This window comes from Lemur catta, chromosome 24 (assembly GCF_020740605.2).
Source record: "Lemur catta isolate mLemCat1 chromosome 24, mLemCat1.pri, whole genome shotgun sequence".
NCBI lineage: Eukaryota > Metazoa > Chordata > Mammalia > Primates > Lemuridae > Lemur > Lemur catta.
The window spans coordinates 4,469,586-4,484,611 of record NC_059151.1 but is presented as its reverse complement, the minus strand read 5'-3'; the positions used below and the strand labels follow the sequence as shown (position 1 = coordinate 4,484,611).

General features: G+C 40.6%; 2 long non-coding RNA genes across 3 annotated transcripts; one reads left to right on the top strand and one right to left on the bottom strand.

The window, feature by feature from the left end:
* Nucleotides 1–4,902: 4,902 nt before the first annotated feature.
* On the top strand, nucleotides 4,903–7,110 carry LOC123627302. The gene is made up of 3 exons (XR_006731237.1): nucleotides 4,903–5,414; nucleotides 6,711–6,738; nucleotides 6,982–7,110. It is a non-coding gene; the product is annotated as an uncharacterized LOC123627302 (long non-coding RNA).
* A 704-nt stretch (nucleotides 7,111–7,814) lies between these two features.
* Nucleotides 7,815–13,863, bottom strand: LOC123627301. Of its 2 annotated transcripts, XR_006731236.1 has the most exons (4): nucleotides 11,801–13,863; nucleotides 11,158–11,553; nucleotides 8,947–9,416; nucleotides 7,815–7,996 (listed from the first exon to the last, which is right to left on the bottom strand). It is a non-coding gene; the product is annotated as an uncharacterized LOC123627301 (long non-coding RNA). The 2 variants fall into 2 exon arrangements; XR_006731235.1 differs by lacking the exon at nucleotides 7,815–7,996 and having other exon boundaries at nucleotides 8,109–9,416.
* Nucleotides 13,864–15,026: the final 1,163 nt, after the last annotated feature.

The window sequence follows — 15,026 nt, the reverse complement described above, 5'->3', positions numbered from 1 at the left end:
TGTTATGTGTATAGAGTTTGGGGGCATAAGTATTACATTGTCATTACTGGTTTTTATAATACAGTGGCCCTCTAACATACTAAGTTGGAACCCTGGCCGCCCACAGAATATGAAATACTCGTAAGGACAGTACAGTGAAGTAGGGGACACGTGGCTGTCGGTTGCCGTGTGTGTGGGCAGTGAGAAGCATTGCCTTGAAGGACCCGACAATGGTGTGAAAAGATAAATAGCGTGATCGGTGCACAGTCTCTGTATTGGACAGAAGCACATTCCTTGAGACATGAAATGAGAATCGGGCTGAAGGAATCATGAAACTGAAAAATGATTACATTCATAGGTGAAGAGATGAAATATTCAACTCTTCGAAGAAGATGGCCACTTTACTGTGAGGCCTATCACTTTAACCTCAGATGTGAACAGCACCTACCAAAAAGTGACATAAAATAGACTAAAATATTGAAATTTTAAATGGAAAAGAGAAACAGGGAAAATGTGCGTATTTCTTCAAGGAGTGTTTCTAGGTGCTGTCGTGTGATTCTCATTTAGTCCTGAAAGCCACTGCTTTACTATTAAATAGATTGCACTGCCACTTTAAAAGCAAATTACTTGGTTTTGGTTTTGACTAATTTCACTATATCATGTAACTGATTATTTCTAAAATATGTGAATAAACTTTGTACTCCCTTTAAGGAATATCATTCATTCTCTTAATTCCAAAATGAACTTTGAATTTATAATGCTGTTAAATGCCTAGATAAGGGGTCATTGAAATTGCATAAACTATTCTTGAAAACAGTAAACTTGAGAATTTTCTTTGCTCCTTTTTTCTCTATGTCTTGTATGATAAAGGGAGAATGCGTTTAAAATCTAATTCATGTTTTATCAGTTAAGAATGTACCTGTGGTTTCTCATACCAGACTTGTAAAGAAATTATTATTGGGATGTCATTGGCTATGTCTCTTTCCCCTTCTTGTGAAATTACAAGTGGCAATAAAACTTCTCTATGATATTTTCTTAAAACCATTTATAAATTTTTGTTATAACACTCCAGCAAATCAGAATAATAAATAATTACATATACTACCAAGTGCTGCTATCAAAGAGTTGAGGTCACATCAGTGCTATTTATTAATTCAAAATAAATTGCAGATATCTGTTGAAAAGAACTTCTTTCTATATGGTCTTTGTAACTTTGCTTCTCATTATTTGATTGCTAGAGAATCATGTCAAAACTGTGTACTTGTTTATTCTCTATCCCTCAAATACAAAATTGATTTAGTAGGTTGGCTATAATATTTTTTCTTCTATAAAGAATTTTTATCTGAAAATAGAAAGTTCTTTGTTACCCTTGCAAAAATTAATGGTTAAAGGCAACTGATAACTTTGCATCTCTTGAGGTAAGCATGTATTTTTTTCCACTTAATCTGGTGATGTGGTGAATTGAAATATATTTAAAGATACATGAATGTTGAGCCATCTTTACATTCTTGGGACAAGCCAAATTTGATCATTAAATAGTGATCGTTTAAAAAATATATACTCCTGTACTCTGCTAATGTTTTGCTTTGGACTGTTGCATCTACTCCTGAGTAGAATCGGGCTATAATTTTTCTTTCTTATACTGTTCTTGTCTGTCTGTTTTTATAGTTTCACTGATCTCATAGAATTGAGTTATGGAGTATTCTTTTTTCTATTTTTCGAAGTATTTAACATTCAAATAATCCATTTCTGGAAATTTGATAGAACTTACTAGTAAAACCACTTGGACCTATAGTTTTCTTTTGAGGAAAAAGTTTTAACTACCAATTCACTATCTTTTTGGTTCATTTGGGATTTTTATTTTGAGTCAGTGTCGGTAAGGCTTTATTTTTAAAAATTCTATTTGCTGGACCTCATAGGTTTTATATGTATTATTTTCATTAATGTTTGCTTCCAAATGTGTTTAAAATGTTCATGAGAAGTTTTTCTTTGACCCATGAATTTTGAAATATACTTTTAAATTACAATTTTAAAAAAATTTTAATTTCATTTGGTCAGAAGTCATGAGCTGTGTGATTCCACTTCTTGGAAATGTATTGAAACTTGTTTTATGGCCAGTTATGAAATTTTGCAATTATTTATGTATTCTTGGAAAGTCTGACTCTAATGTTTTGGTGCAATTTCTATATTTGTACATTTTATCAAATTGTGTTGTGCAAGTCTTATGCTGTAATTTGCCATTTTTTTCTTTTGGCTGTTCTATCAACAGAGGAAAGTGTATGTTGAATTACATCTTATGATTCACTTTCATCGTGTGTGTGTGTGTGTGTGTGTGTGTGTGTGTGTGTGTGTGTAGATTTTTTGATCAGGTATATGCTAATTTTTTAAAAAAAGAACACTATTTTATTCTTGCTCAGTCATCTTGGCTAGAGTGCGGTGGCATGATCATAGCTCACAGCAACCTCAAAACTCCTGGGCTCAAGCAATCCTCCTGCCTCAGCCTCCCACGTAGCTGGGACTATAGGCGTGCACCCCTGTGCCCGGCTAATTTTTTCCATTTTTAGTTGCCTAGCTAATTTCTATTTTTTGATAGAGACAGGGTCTCGCTCTTGCTCAGGCTGGTCTTGAACCCCTGAGCTCAAGCAATCCTTTCACCTCGGCCTCCCAGAGTGCTAGGATTACAGGCGTGAGCCACCGCGCCCGGCCAGGACTTCTTTTTCTTTGGTTTCCATGTTTTTATTTTGGGGACACTTCATACATAGTTATCTTTATATCCTGTAACCAGTAATTCCAGGATCTGAAGTCTTCAGGGTTCTGAATGTGTTTATAGTCTCTGCTGAACGTTTCCTTATGGTGTGTCATTCTTCCTGTGTTTGGTGATTTTTATTTGTAAATGTATACTTAGTTGAACCCTTGGGACCAGAGGTTCTAAATTGGGAAAGTTCTCTGTCAGACAGGTTTTGCATGTTTCTCCAGATCGGGGAACAAAACTGACCTGGGACATTTTAGCTCTCTTCTTGGCTCCTCCCCTTGCTGTGGGTCCAGGACTAGTTTCCCAGTCCCAGTGCTGATGATGGCTTTTGTCCTCAAGGCAACTTTGGCTTTCCTGTTTCAGTACCACTCCTGGTTAGAGTCTGTCCCTCCTGGCCCTTGGAGGTTTCCCTGCTTTCCTGAGAGCCCAGTAAAGGATTTAAAAGTATTTTGTTTATAGTTTTAACTAAGAACTATTAAATACTAATGGGAGAGCCCTTCAGATGATCTTGTCTCTCATAACCCCACTAGTCACTACCATTCTAGAAGGCAAAGAAAAGGTATAGTTTTGTCTTAATTGATACTCACTTTTCTCTTACATGCCACTATATTTCTCTGTAAAATTTGTTGAATACTCTCCTTAGACCTTAACAGAATGAGCTTTTTGGTCCCTTATATTTATTATACCTGAAATTTCTTAAGTAAATGTAAACTTAGGAGATCATGAAAGGAACTTTAAGACTGTTTGGTATTTTAGAAAGCTACATTACAAGTGTCTCTCATTGCCTGTCCAGTCCCAGGTATGAGTTATTTTAGATTATGCCAGGCCCTCAGCACATTGATGTGTTATAAATCCCTTCATAATTGTGACTCCAGAGTACAGACGGAGATTCAGAAAATAATTGCATTCTGCCTGAAAATTTACAAACCTTTCTTTTTAAACCGGTGTTTCTGTTTAATATAACAAATGTAACGGCCTTTGGCCAAAAGTAATAAAATTCTTACCTGACCATAAATCCCCTGATTTCCCCCTGTTCATTTGCAAACAGTGATCTTTTTTCCTGTCTGGAAACCAGATCTCAGAACTAAATGACATAGTAGCTATTTGCATCACATCCTAATACACGGTGCATTTGTTTTCATTCACTTGTTTCATTTCCCAGTACCTATTCTAACGCAGGACTAAATTAGTGGGGCTTGGGGGGCAGTTTTATTTAGGTATAATTTATATAAAATTCACTCATTGTTAAGTGTACAATTCAATGATTCTGTAAATTTATAGATTGTGCTAATGGCGTCATAACCCAGATGTGGAACGTTTTTGGTATCCCCAGTTCTCATGAGCCCTTTTGCGGTCAGTTCCCACTCCTCCCTCCCCCATAGGCAGCCGCTGCTCTGCTGTGACTTTGCCTTTTCTGAGTGTTTTGTATAAATCAATTCATACTATATATGTAGTCTTTTGCGTCTGGATTCTTTCACTAAACATATTTTTGAGGTTCACCTCATCCACATTGTAGCATTTTTATTGCTGAATAGTGTTCTATCACATGCCTGTACCATTTTGTTTATCCGTTGGTCATCTGGATTGTTTCCAGTTGTTGGCATCAGTGTTCATGAACCTGTCTTCATGTGAGCGTATGTTTTCATTTATCTTGGGTAGGTTCATGTAAGTGGAATTGCTGAGTTTTATGGTAAGTTGATTATAACTTTTTAAGAAGCTGCAAACTGTTATTGAAAGTGGCTGTCCCATGTTATATTTCTGCCAGCAAAGTAGGAGGTTTCCAGTTTCTCTTCATTCTCTCTTAACGACTGGTATTGCCTTTTTCTTTGCTTATATCCATTCTACTGGCTGTGAAGCAGTGTTACTATGGTTACATCAATGTACGGTCCTTTAAAACAGCATCTTTCTTGCTGCGGCCCCCAACTCCCAGGCTGCAGACCAGTGCCGGCCTGTGGCCTGTTGGGGACCGGGCTGCAGAGTTCGTTCCCCACCCCCGCACCCTGCCTCCCGTGGGTGGAAGAGTTGTCTTCCATGACACTTGGGACCAAGGGCTGCAGAGCAGGTGAGCAGTGGCCCAGGGAGCGAAGCTTCATCTGTATTTACAGCCGCTCCTCTCGCTCTCACCACCGCCTGAGCTCCGCCTTCCCTCCTTTCCCCTCTTCCCCCACCAGGTGACAAAATTGTCTTCCCTGAAATCGGTCCCTGGTGCCAAAAAGGTTGGGGACTACTGGTAAGGAAACGGTTGCCCTCTAGTGGCTCATTCTGCACATTACACTTGGGAAATGGGCACTAATGAGAAGCCTAAAGCTCAAAGCTGGCTTCTTAAACTTGCCATTCATTTCACGGTGTGCCCGCATTGTTTACCACCCTGAGCGCAATTTGAGCCCAGTTTCAAAATGTTTTCCTCGTTCCCACTGTTAATAATGCTCGGGAGTTGGGCTCCTTGGCTGTGGCTTTTACTTAATCCCAGGAGGTACATTGTAGTCAAAACAGTTTTTGTGTTTCAGATCTCAGCCACTGTATGCACTGAGCTCTGGTATAACAAGAGTTTATCCGTGTGGAGTGGCCGATGCCTACAAAGAAGGGGAGAAAAAGGCCAGAGATGGTTTTTGTTGACTCAAACCTACCACCTCCTTTCAATCCAGAGCCAGAGGAATAAATAATTTTTACTAGCGGCATGAACGTAAGTTCTTTTTAACGAATTACACATAAATGGAGTGTCTGGTGGCTCATTGGCATTTTCAGGTAACACTTTATAAATATGCCTGTGGAGAGTTGTAAAATTTTAGGAGAATGGGTCTCTGCTGCCCCTAGGGCTCTGCTGAAAGGAGAGAACATTGTGCAGGTTTAAAAAAAAAAAAAAAAAGTGAAAAGGTTGAGCTAAGCAAGGAAACTGACCAGGGATTTACTTATTCAAGGAATGTGTATTTGCTAAGTAAAGAAAGATGTGACTTCAGGAAATTAAGGTAACAGAACCAAACATTTAATGACAATGTAAGAACCTACAAGTTTTTGCCTTAAAAGCTATCACACAAGTGACGTCACTCATTTTTTTAGAAAATGAAGAGAATGTATAGACGTGTAATTTCCCTAAGCTCTTATGCGCCTTAGATTTCCACATTAGCTAACAATGCATTATTACTGTCTGGCATATGTCTGTAAAATCGAATATGTACACACACACACACACACACACACACACCCCACTCCCCCACCCCCCCACCCCCCCGAACACGGCATAGCGAGCGAGGCTGATGGAGCGCAGTGCCCAGGGTTGAGTTCCTGCTCTAGTCAAATGGAGGCCAGGAGGAAGCGAGCAGGCCATCCATGTGGCGTTTGGTACACAATAATTCTCCTTACTAAATGCGGCCTGATCCACTTATTTTATCAATTGGGGTGGATAAAGGGGTATAAAGATTAAGAGAAAGTTTATTCAACTTCAGGGTAAATATTGGCTTATGAGGATGGAAAAATTAACATTTTAGGATTAAAGTAACTTTTAAACATAGCAGAGCCTGTAAAATACTGCTTTTTAAAGAATTAATGTGGAGATTTCGAACTTACTCCTGGGATGCTGTCATCATTGTCAAAGCAGCTTAGGTAGATATTCTCTAATGGGGACAAATTTTTATCTGACTTTTGGAAATACATGTTTTGGAGCCAAGTCTGATGAGTTATTTAGGTGGACAGTAGTGTTTAACTTTTCCCAGAAAAACAACCCTAAAGTAAGCAGGGTGTGTATGTATGCTCACCCATAGTTCTGAAGGCATTTTAAAGAATTGTCTTCTAAATTTGTTTTGGACCAGGGCAGCAAGTGTGTAGAAACGCACAAGATGATTTTGAAGGACAATGGTCTTTTTAGTAAGTTCTGCATATCATTAGATTTTAACACACTGTTTAACAGGAAAATGTTTGATTACCTATATTTTAATTTTATTGACTTTAACACATATTTAAACTCCTTCCTTTTTTGTTACAGGTAAAGGAATACAGTACCAGATACTCAGGTAACTTGCCCAAGGGAGAGCATGGTTATTCAGTGCCATGTTTATTTTGGTTTCTGGTCCGTGGTTTTACCTCACGGTAAGATGAGAGGGCTGAGGCATTCAGTCTTCAGGGTCCAGACCGTGGTGCATTTATACTGTTGCCTGTTTTAGTTACCGTTTCCTATTTGCTAGGATTTTAATCTTTAAAGGTTATTTTACATTGTTCATGATTTTTAAAAATTTATTTTATGCTTTTTTTTAAAGGTTTATCACATGGACATTTAAGTCATTATGAAATATCCGATTTTGAGTCAAAAGTGTAATGCATTATATCTCAAACAAGAAGCAGTGCAATGAAAGTATTCGTGAGCCTAAACTATCAACACAGTTTTGCCATCTTAATGGTAGCTTGTTTATGCCAGCAGCAAAGAAGCCTGGAGAGTGAGTGGCGATGAAATTGCAGAAGGCGCTTTCCTTGCAAGTGGTCCAAAGCCTGGAAGATAGGGTAGTCAGTTGGTGCAAGGTCTGGTGAATACGGTGGAGGACAGAGGGTTGCCAAGTCCAGCCTCTGTAATTTGTGCAACATGTGGTCGAGCATTGTCTTTCAAGAGGATTGGCTTGTCTCTAGTGACCAATCTCGGCTGCTTAATCCTAAGCATCTTCATCATTTCATCCAGTTGGTTGCAGTAGACATCCGCTGTAATCACCTGACCAGGTTTCATGAAGCTGTAGTGGATAAGACCAGCGCTGGAGCACCAAACAGACAGCATTAGGTTTTCTGGGTGAATATTCGATTTGGACTGTATTTCGGCACTTAATCTTTATCTAACCATGGTGCAGAATGCTTGTGATTGGCAAAAAGAATCCATCTTTCATCACATGGAACAATATGGTGTGGAAATGGTTCACCTTTATGTCATGACAGCAAAGAAAGACAAGCTTCGAGATGATTTCTCTTCTGACACTTGTTTAATTCACGTAGTCACCATCTGTCCAGCTTCTTTACTGTGCCCATTTGTTTCAAATAGTCCAATAGTTTTGGAATAGGAATGTCAAATCTTGCTGCTAATTCATGCGTAGGTTGACATGGATTCGCTTCCACTACAGCTTTCCGCTCGCCATTATCTACCTTGGTCTCAGGTCACTCACAAGGCTCATTTTCAAGATTAAAATGACCAGAATGGAACCTCAGTCAAACCACCAATGTACTGTGCATTCATTGGCCACATCTTTCCCAAACACTTCGTTGGTATTTTGAGCTGTCTGCATGGCATTGATTCTATGAAAGAACACATGTTAGAAAATAACACCAATTTTTTTTACTTATCCAAGGTTTCAAAAAATTGCTCTAAAATAAATTTTGAAAGATAAAAGCCGAATCATGCATTTGAAAGACTGAGGATGTACCTTCATAATAATAAAAACAAAAGTGAAATATCAGAGATAGTAACTGTCAAACTTAGTACTAAGGGAAATTGGACATGTCCTACTTAACACATGTATTTAAAAACCTACCAATTTTAGCAGTCCCTAGAAGTGTATTAATGTCGTGACTAGTGCTGGTAAATGGAGAAAATCTACCGGGCAACATGTAAAGCAGTCGTGGACAGAATAGTCCCCCAGTGTGCTAGTCATGGGAAGAGTTTCCAGTGACTACAAAGTCTTAGGACTTCTTTCTCAAACTCCAGTTCACAGAACCTCTCTGATGTCTACTCCCAATCCAGTCTTACTAATTGTCTCTAGTATCATCCAAAAATGGTTGAATGTTAGCAGTGTTAAGATACGAGCTGCAGATGACATTAAAACAGCTTATAAAACCCACATTTCCTCCAGTGCATAACATGAAGTCAGACAAATCTGTATAATAATCTGAGCTTCACCTTTTACGACCTGCCTGACCACGGATAACTTACAGTTGTCTCTATCGGTGGGTTCCGCAGCCACGGATTCAGCCAACTGCGGATTGAAATTATTTGGGGGAAAATAAAAGGATGGTGTTGCATCTGTACTGAACGTGTAAAGACTTTTTTCTTGTCATTCTCTAAATACAGTGTAACCACCATTTATGTTGCATTAGGAATTGTAAGTAATCTAGACATGACTTAACGTAGGGAGGAGGATGCGCACAGGTTATATGTAAAGACTACGCCGTTTTATACCGGGGACTTGAGCACCCGTGGATTTTGGGATCTGGCTATTTGAATGGGAAAACACCAGCTCTGAAGTTACCTGTTACTTGGGTGGGGAAGACACATGCCACGCAGAAGCTGGGCACGCTGCCCTGTGGTTTTTGCCCACACGCGTACCGAAGAATGTCACTTCACACAGAGGAATCACTGCAGCTATTGACAGGATGCTAGTAAGTCTCACAAGGACAAGAAACCAGAGTCCTCTGGGTGCTCTTCTACTTCCATGCAAAATAAGCAAATACCAGGTTACTAGTACTATAGTTCAGTGAAGCTTATGACGTTTCATGAGCAATTTTGGAATTGATCTCTCTGGGCCACAGAGGTAATGCATGAGGGAATTCATCCGGTAGGTTTCAGAACTGCCAGTGTTAAACAGCTTCCACTTTATCCAGAATGAATGTCATTTGCATGGACGAGTGGGAAGTTTTAAAGATTAACGGAGTTCCCAATGCTAAAGACCTTGAAGTGATGACACAGAGTTCCGCTTACTTCGGGGTTGATTACGGCTTCCTATGGGGGGGGGAACAGGTAGAGGTGTGGGAACTGTCGTAAGCAGCTCACAGGTGATGGCTACTGAGGTACAGCCAGTGGGTTAGTCCAAGCTCAATCTGCAAATCAGTAGGAAAAAGCCAGTTCCATAAGGAACGAGCCGAATACAGGAAGAGGCATGCCATGGAATTGGAAACAAATGGCCAATATATTTGTGACAAAATGTATTTCACTGATGACAAATTAAGTTGACCAAATTGTAGTGTAAGATTGTTACACTGAACCCGCAGCTGGCAAGAATGGAAGCACATCTATAGTTGACAAGAAAGGTAGTTTGGTAACATCAAAAATTCCCCCTCCAGAAATGTATCTTACAGAATACTTGTAAGAATGCACAAAGGTATCATTGCATACTAATATTCCTTCAGTACATTTGGAACAGAATACTGGAGGAAGGAGTGACTTATGTCCATAATAGGAGAATGTTTAAATAAATAAATGGTAGTATATCCTATTATACAATATTTTGTCACCAAAATGATTACATAATAAAAGTTCTATCTAGAACATGCACCAAACTTAATGGCTGTTAAATCTACAGAAGGAGGAATGACATAGACTTGCCTTTTCACTTTTTGCTCCACATGCCTCTGTATACAGTTGTCCCTGGATACAGGGGGGGGACTGGCTTCTAGACCCCCAAGATACCAAAATCTGTGTGCTCAAATCCCTTACATAAAACGGCACAGTGTTTGCATATAACCTACGCACACCCTCCCATATACTCTGAATCTTCTCTAGATGACTCTGAATACCTAATACAACGTCTGATCATCACTTCATTACCATGGATTCAACATACGTAGCAGGTGCCAAATTCAAGTTTTGCTTTTTAGAACTTTATGGAATTCTGCCCTGAATATTTTCTATATCACTTGGTTGAGTCCATGGATGCAGAACCCACGGATATGGAGGGCTGATTATTAGTTTACTAAGTATTTGTGAATCAGTTTAAAAATAAGATTTTTTTGAAAAATTCTCAAAGTGGCCAGGTGTGGTGGCGAATGCCTGTAATCCCAGTACTTTGGGAGGCTGAGACAGGGAATCACTTGAAGCCAGGAGTTCCAGACCAGCCTGGGCAAATAGGGAGAGCCCCGCCTCTACAAAAAATAAAAAAACAATCAGGCGTGGTGGCTTGCACTTTTAGTCCCAGGTACGCTGGAGGCTGAGGCAGGAGGATCGCTTGAGCCCAGGGGTTCCAGGTTACAGTGAGCTGTGATCACGCCACTGCACTCCAGCCTGGGCAGCAGAGCGAGAAACCCTCTCTCTCTCTTTTTTTTTTTTTTTATTTTGAGACAGAGTCTCACTCTGTTGCCCAGGCTAGAGTGCCGTGGCGTCAGCCCAGCTCACAGTAACCTCCAACTCCTGGGCTCAAGCGATCCTCCCAGTTAGCTGGGATTAAAGGCTTGAGCCACCATGCCTGGCTAATTTTTTCTATTTTTAGTAGAGACGGTGTCTCGCTCTTGCTCAGGCTGGTCTTGAACTCCTGAGCTCAAGCGATCCTCCTGGCTTGGCCTCCCAGAGTGCTAGGATTACAGGCTTCAGTCACTGCGCCTGGCCGAGACCCTGTTTCTTTAAAAAACAAACAAACAAACAAAAAATAAAAGTAATTCTCATGTAGATGCAGGCTTGGGAACCTCTGTAAAACCACTCTTAAGATTCTCGTGCATTCTCAGTTGCCGTCCTGGGCACCAAATTGTACCTGCACCAGCAGTTTCTTCAAAGATGGGAGAGCGGGGAAGCGAACAGCCAGCTAAAGGCAGTTTTCTGTAGTCCGTTCGGTTGCGTACACTCGGTTTGCCAATCCAGCAGTGTGAAAGCAGGTAGAAAAATAAGTGCACACTTTCTGCTTTTTTTGCCAGGGATGGGAGGGTGTTGTTTCTTACAGGATAATTTACGGGAATATGCAGCAGTAGAGAGATGGAAACCCGTAATTGTTCTTCCTCCTACACATGAAATAAGGTGAGTGAGATGTTAGGGTGATTTAAGGCACTTACCTAGAGCCGGCACACGATGTTTTCAGGCTGAAATAGGACGGTCTCGTTGGAAAGTATTCTGGGGCCCTCCCTCCAGTCTGTTAGCAGGGCAAAGGCCGTTACTGTCGGAGCAGATAAACCTCTGATTACGTTCTGGTCAAAACCCCTTGACTGGGCTCAAAGTTGTCTGGAACAGATTGGAGGATTCTAAGCTCCACCGAGATGACTTAAAGGAGCCTAGATGGTGATAATTTACACTCCCAACCACTTTACCAAGTAGTGAACAAACGTCTGTTCAAATAACGCAGGCTCCGAAAGTGCTGAAATACTCGCTAATAAAAAGACCGGGCCACACAGGTCACTACTCACCGCCCGGAGTTGGGGCTGGTCGTCACTGGCGGTGAAACTGCCTCGCACAGAGCCTGGGGCGTGACCGTTACCTACGAGACACCAGAAGCAGAAACTGCAGGCACATTGGTCAAAGTCCACCTACTTAACGTTCCCAAAAGGACCATGATAACTGAAAAGCAGAAAAGATGATTTGGACAGAAATATTTGTGACATAGTAAAAGGTTAATATCCTGACTATATAAATCGAATGGAAAAACAGGCACCTTTCCCAGCCTGGATGGATGGTGTTTTTTACTGCTCAGCGTCCCCTTCCTCCATTAACAGAACCCGGCCTGGTGGTGGGGTGGCTCCACGTGACCTCAGTGAAAACAACTTCCCCCAAATCTACCCAGATGGGCGTTTGAACTGGGTCTAGAGTACGGATCACAAATGGCAGCTTGATGTGTGAAGAAAACATAGTACCACGGAATTAAAAAAAGAAAATGTAAACGTCAGGGACACCATTTTCCACCTATGAAATCCAGTGGTTTTTTGTTTCCCCCCTTCCCATTTTCCAAACATAATGCCGAGGACTGGTAAAGGTGGGAAGATAGATACTCTGAGAACACTTGAGATGACTTTTCTCCGGGCCATGTGACAAGATGCTATAGGATGTGCGCTCTTCCCATTTTGCAGCTCCCAGTGCAGCTTCCACTCAAGTGGAAGGCTGTGGGAATAGGGAAAAGCTCGTGTTTACAAAGGAGAGCTCTGGTGATCTTATCTTAAAGACTCAAATTTAGCATCACGAATAGTAAAGGCAGTATTTCAGGTACGTCCCGCTGTCATCCAATATGAACAGCACATAGCATCACCCATGGAGGATTCCTGCCAAACATAATCAAGCCTCTTGACCCAACTTCCAGTTTACAGAAAACACAAGAGAGAGAGGAATGAATTAGTGGGCACTCTGGGGAAACATTCAAATCTAGGAGGGGAGACATTCCATTCAAAAAAGAGCGGAGCAAGGGGAGATTGTTCACGATTAATAGACCAAGGAGACATGACGACATGTAATGCATGAAACTGAATCCATGCTCAAAAAATAAGCTCTGAGACAGTTGGAGGGCAATTGCTGAAATGTGAATATAGACTGAATATTAGGCACTGAGAGTTATCTCAGATGCTACAGTGATACTGTGGTTACATTGGAGTATCCTGAGAGACACATGCTGAAATGTGTGTGCAACTGACTAGTCAGCATAAAGGTACACCCCTATACATTTACATTGAAAAAACATGTTAAGATGTTAATTATTGAATCTAGGTGGTAGGTACATATGTAAACAACCTGTTCTGCTTTGTTTGAAAATTTTTGAAATAAAGTAACAGAAAAATGTACCTTTCACCCTACAATCCACTTCTTGGAATTTATCCCAAGGAAGTAGTTTGAATTTGCCCAAACATTTTGTTCCAGGGATGGTCATGGAAGCACTCTTAATATCCTCAGATTAGAAATAATCTCAATGTCTAGCAAGGTAGTTGGTTATATATATTGGTAACAACCATACCCAGACAACTACAACTGACATTTGAAGTTACGCGAGACATGCCGTAGACAGTTTTTGTGAATAAAGTTACTAAATACTCAGAAGAGACTTGATGACCCAGACCCATCTTTCAAAGCCTCGTTCAGATTAGATTCTCTTCTCTGTAGTTTCAATCAGAACTGAAATACTCCCTTTTCCTACACTTGCCATTGCTTGCCCTGTACAAGTTATTGCTGACTTTTCAACTTTACTATGAGCTTACAGAGGTTGAGTCCACACCTGTTCAACAGGACTAGTAAAAGTGGAGGTTGACCTACTGTAAGGAAGAACTGCGGGTTCCCTGCACCAGTGTTCAGGCAGAGACTGGAGGGTCAGCAGTGGGGATACTGGGGTGCAGTGAGGGGAAGGAATGGAGTAGCCAGTTTCCGAGACATCACCTTACGGCAGGCACTATGCTAGTCACTCTCAATATACCATCTAGTGTGATCCTTGCAATCTTACTGGATAGACACCACATCAACAGTTTATAATGAAAAGAGACCCAGAGACGGGTTAAGTAACTTACCCAAGGGTCACATAATTAGCAAACTGGAGAGCTGGGAGTCAAATTCAGGGATGTCGGATTTCAGCACACTAGGTCCTTCCTGATACCATGAAACCACTGAGGCAGGGTGTTAGTTAAGGGTGGCAAAGGGAGAAAGTCACCGTTAGATTCCTTTCAGTACTGACGTTCTACAAACTGTCTACCCAGCAAACAAATTGAAAATAGGCAAACTGGGTCACTGCTGTTTCTTCCAGTTGATCCTAGGATAAGAAGCCACATGGGTGACGTTAGCCTAAGTCGTGTGGGATCACAATCTTGGAAACACACCGAAGGATGAACTACCTTCTGACCACATTGCTTTCCCCATTTCAGCATCAAACACGTGTTGTGAATAACAGCACCTTATCCCACGTCAAACTCCTGGGCTACAGGTGGCGATTTCATACGGAAATTGTAAGAATGGCTTCAGTCAAGCAAAGTGAAAGCACAGATTCAACCCCAATGATGTCTCTAAATTTTTATTTATTTATTTTTTTACAGCTTGATCCTCTTGTGAAAAGGAAAGAATTTGAAGATGAACAAGTCAATTACATTTTTTTTAAACAGCAATGAATCCTCATTACAGAGAATAACAAACAAGATCTGTGGCACATTGTCTTTGGAAAGATCTTTTGCAAATTTTTCTTCTAAAAAAAAAACTATAATTCTCTCACACAGATCACATATGTCTCTTGTAAAAGACTATACAAGGCAGCTAGAGTTTATTCACAAAGCCCCGGGTTGCAGTTTCATTGAAGTAGATAAAATACACGGAGTCCCCTCAGTAACGCGTGTTGCGTGTCCTCCCACCGAGCGTCGCCGCTTCCCTGTCCCACGGACACGGTCCTCGTGTTGACAGCAGCTGGCACGTTATTCCACAGTGATTAAAGAAAAACTCATTACTTTAAAGACAGACCAGTGATTTTCATTTATCAACTGGAGAGTTTATTCCTTTTTAAACAATTTTATTAATACCAAGATTTGACTTCCCCTAAAAGGTATAAGAAAGCAAACAATATATAATATAATATAATATATAATGGTAATAAATTAAAAAAAGGCAACCCTGCTCAGGTATCATCCAAAACACGATCACATTCAGGAAAGAAAAATCAAAACAAGGATCGGAGCTCAT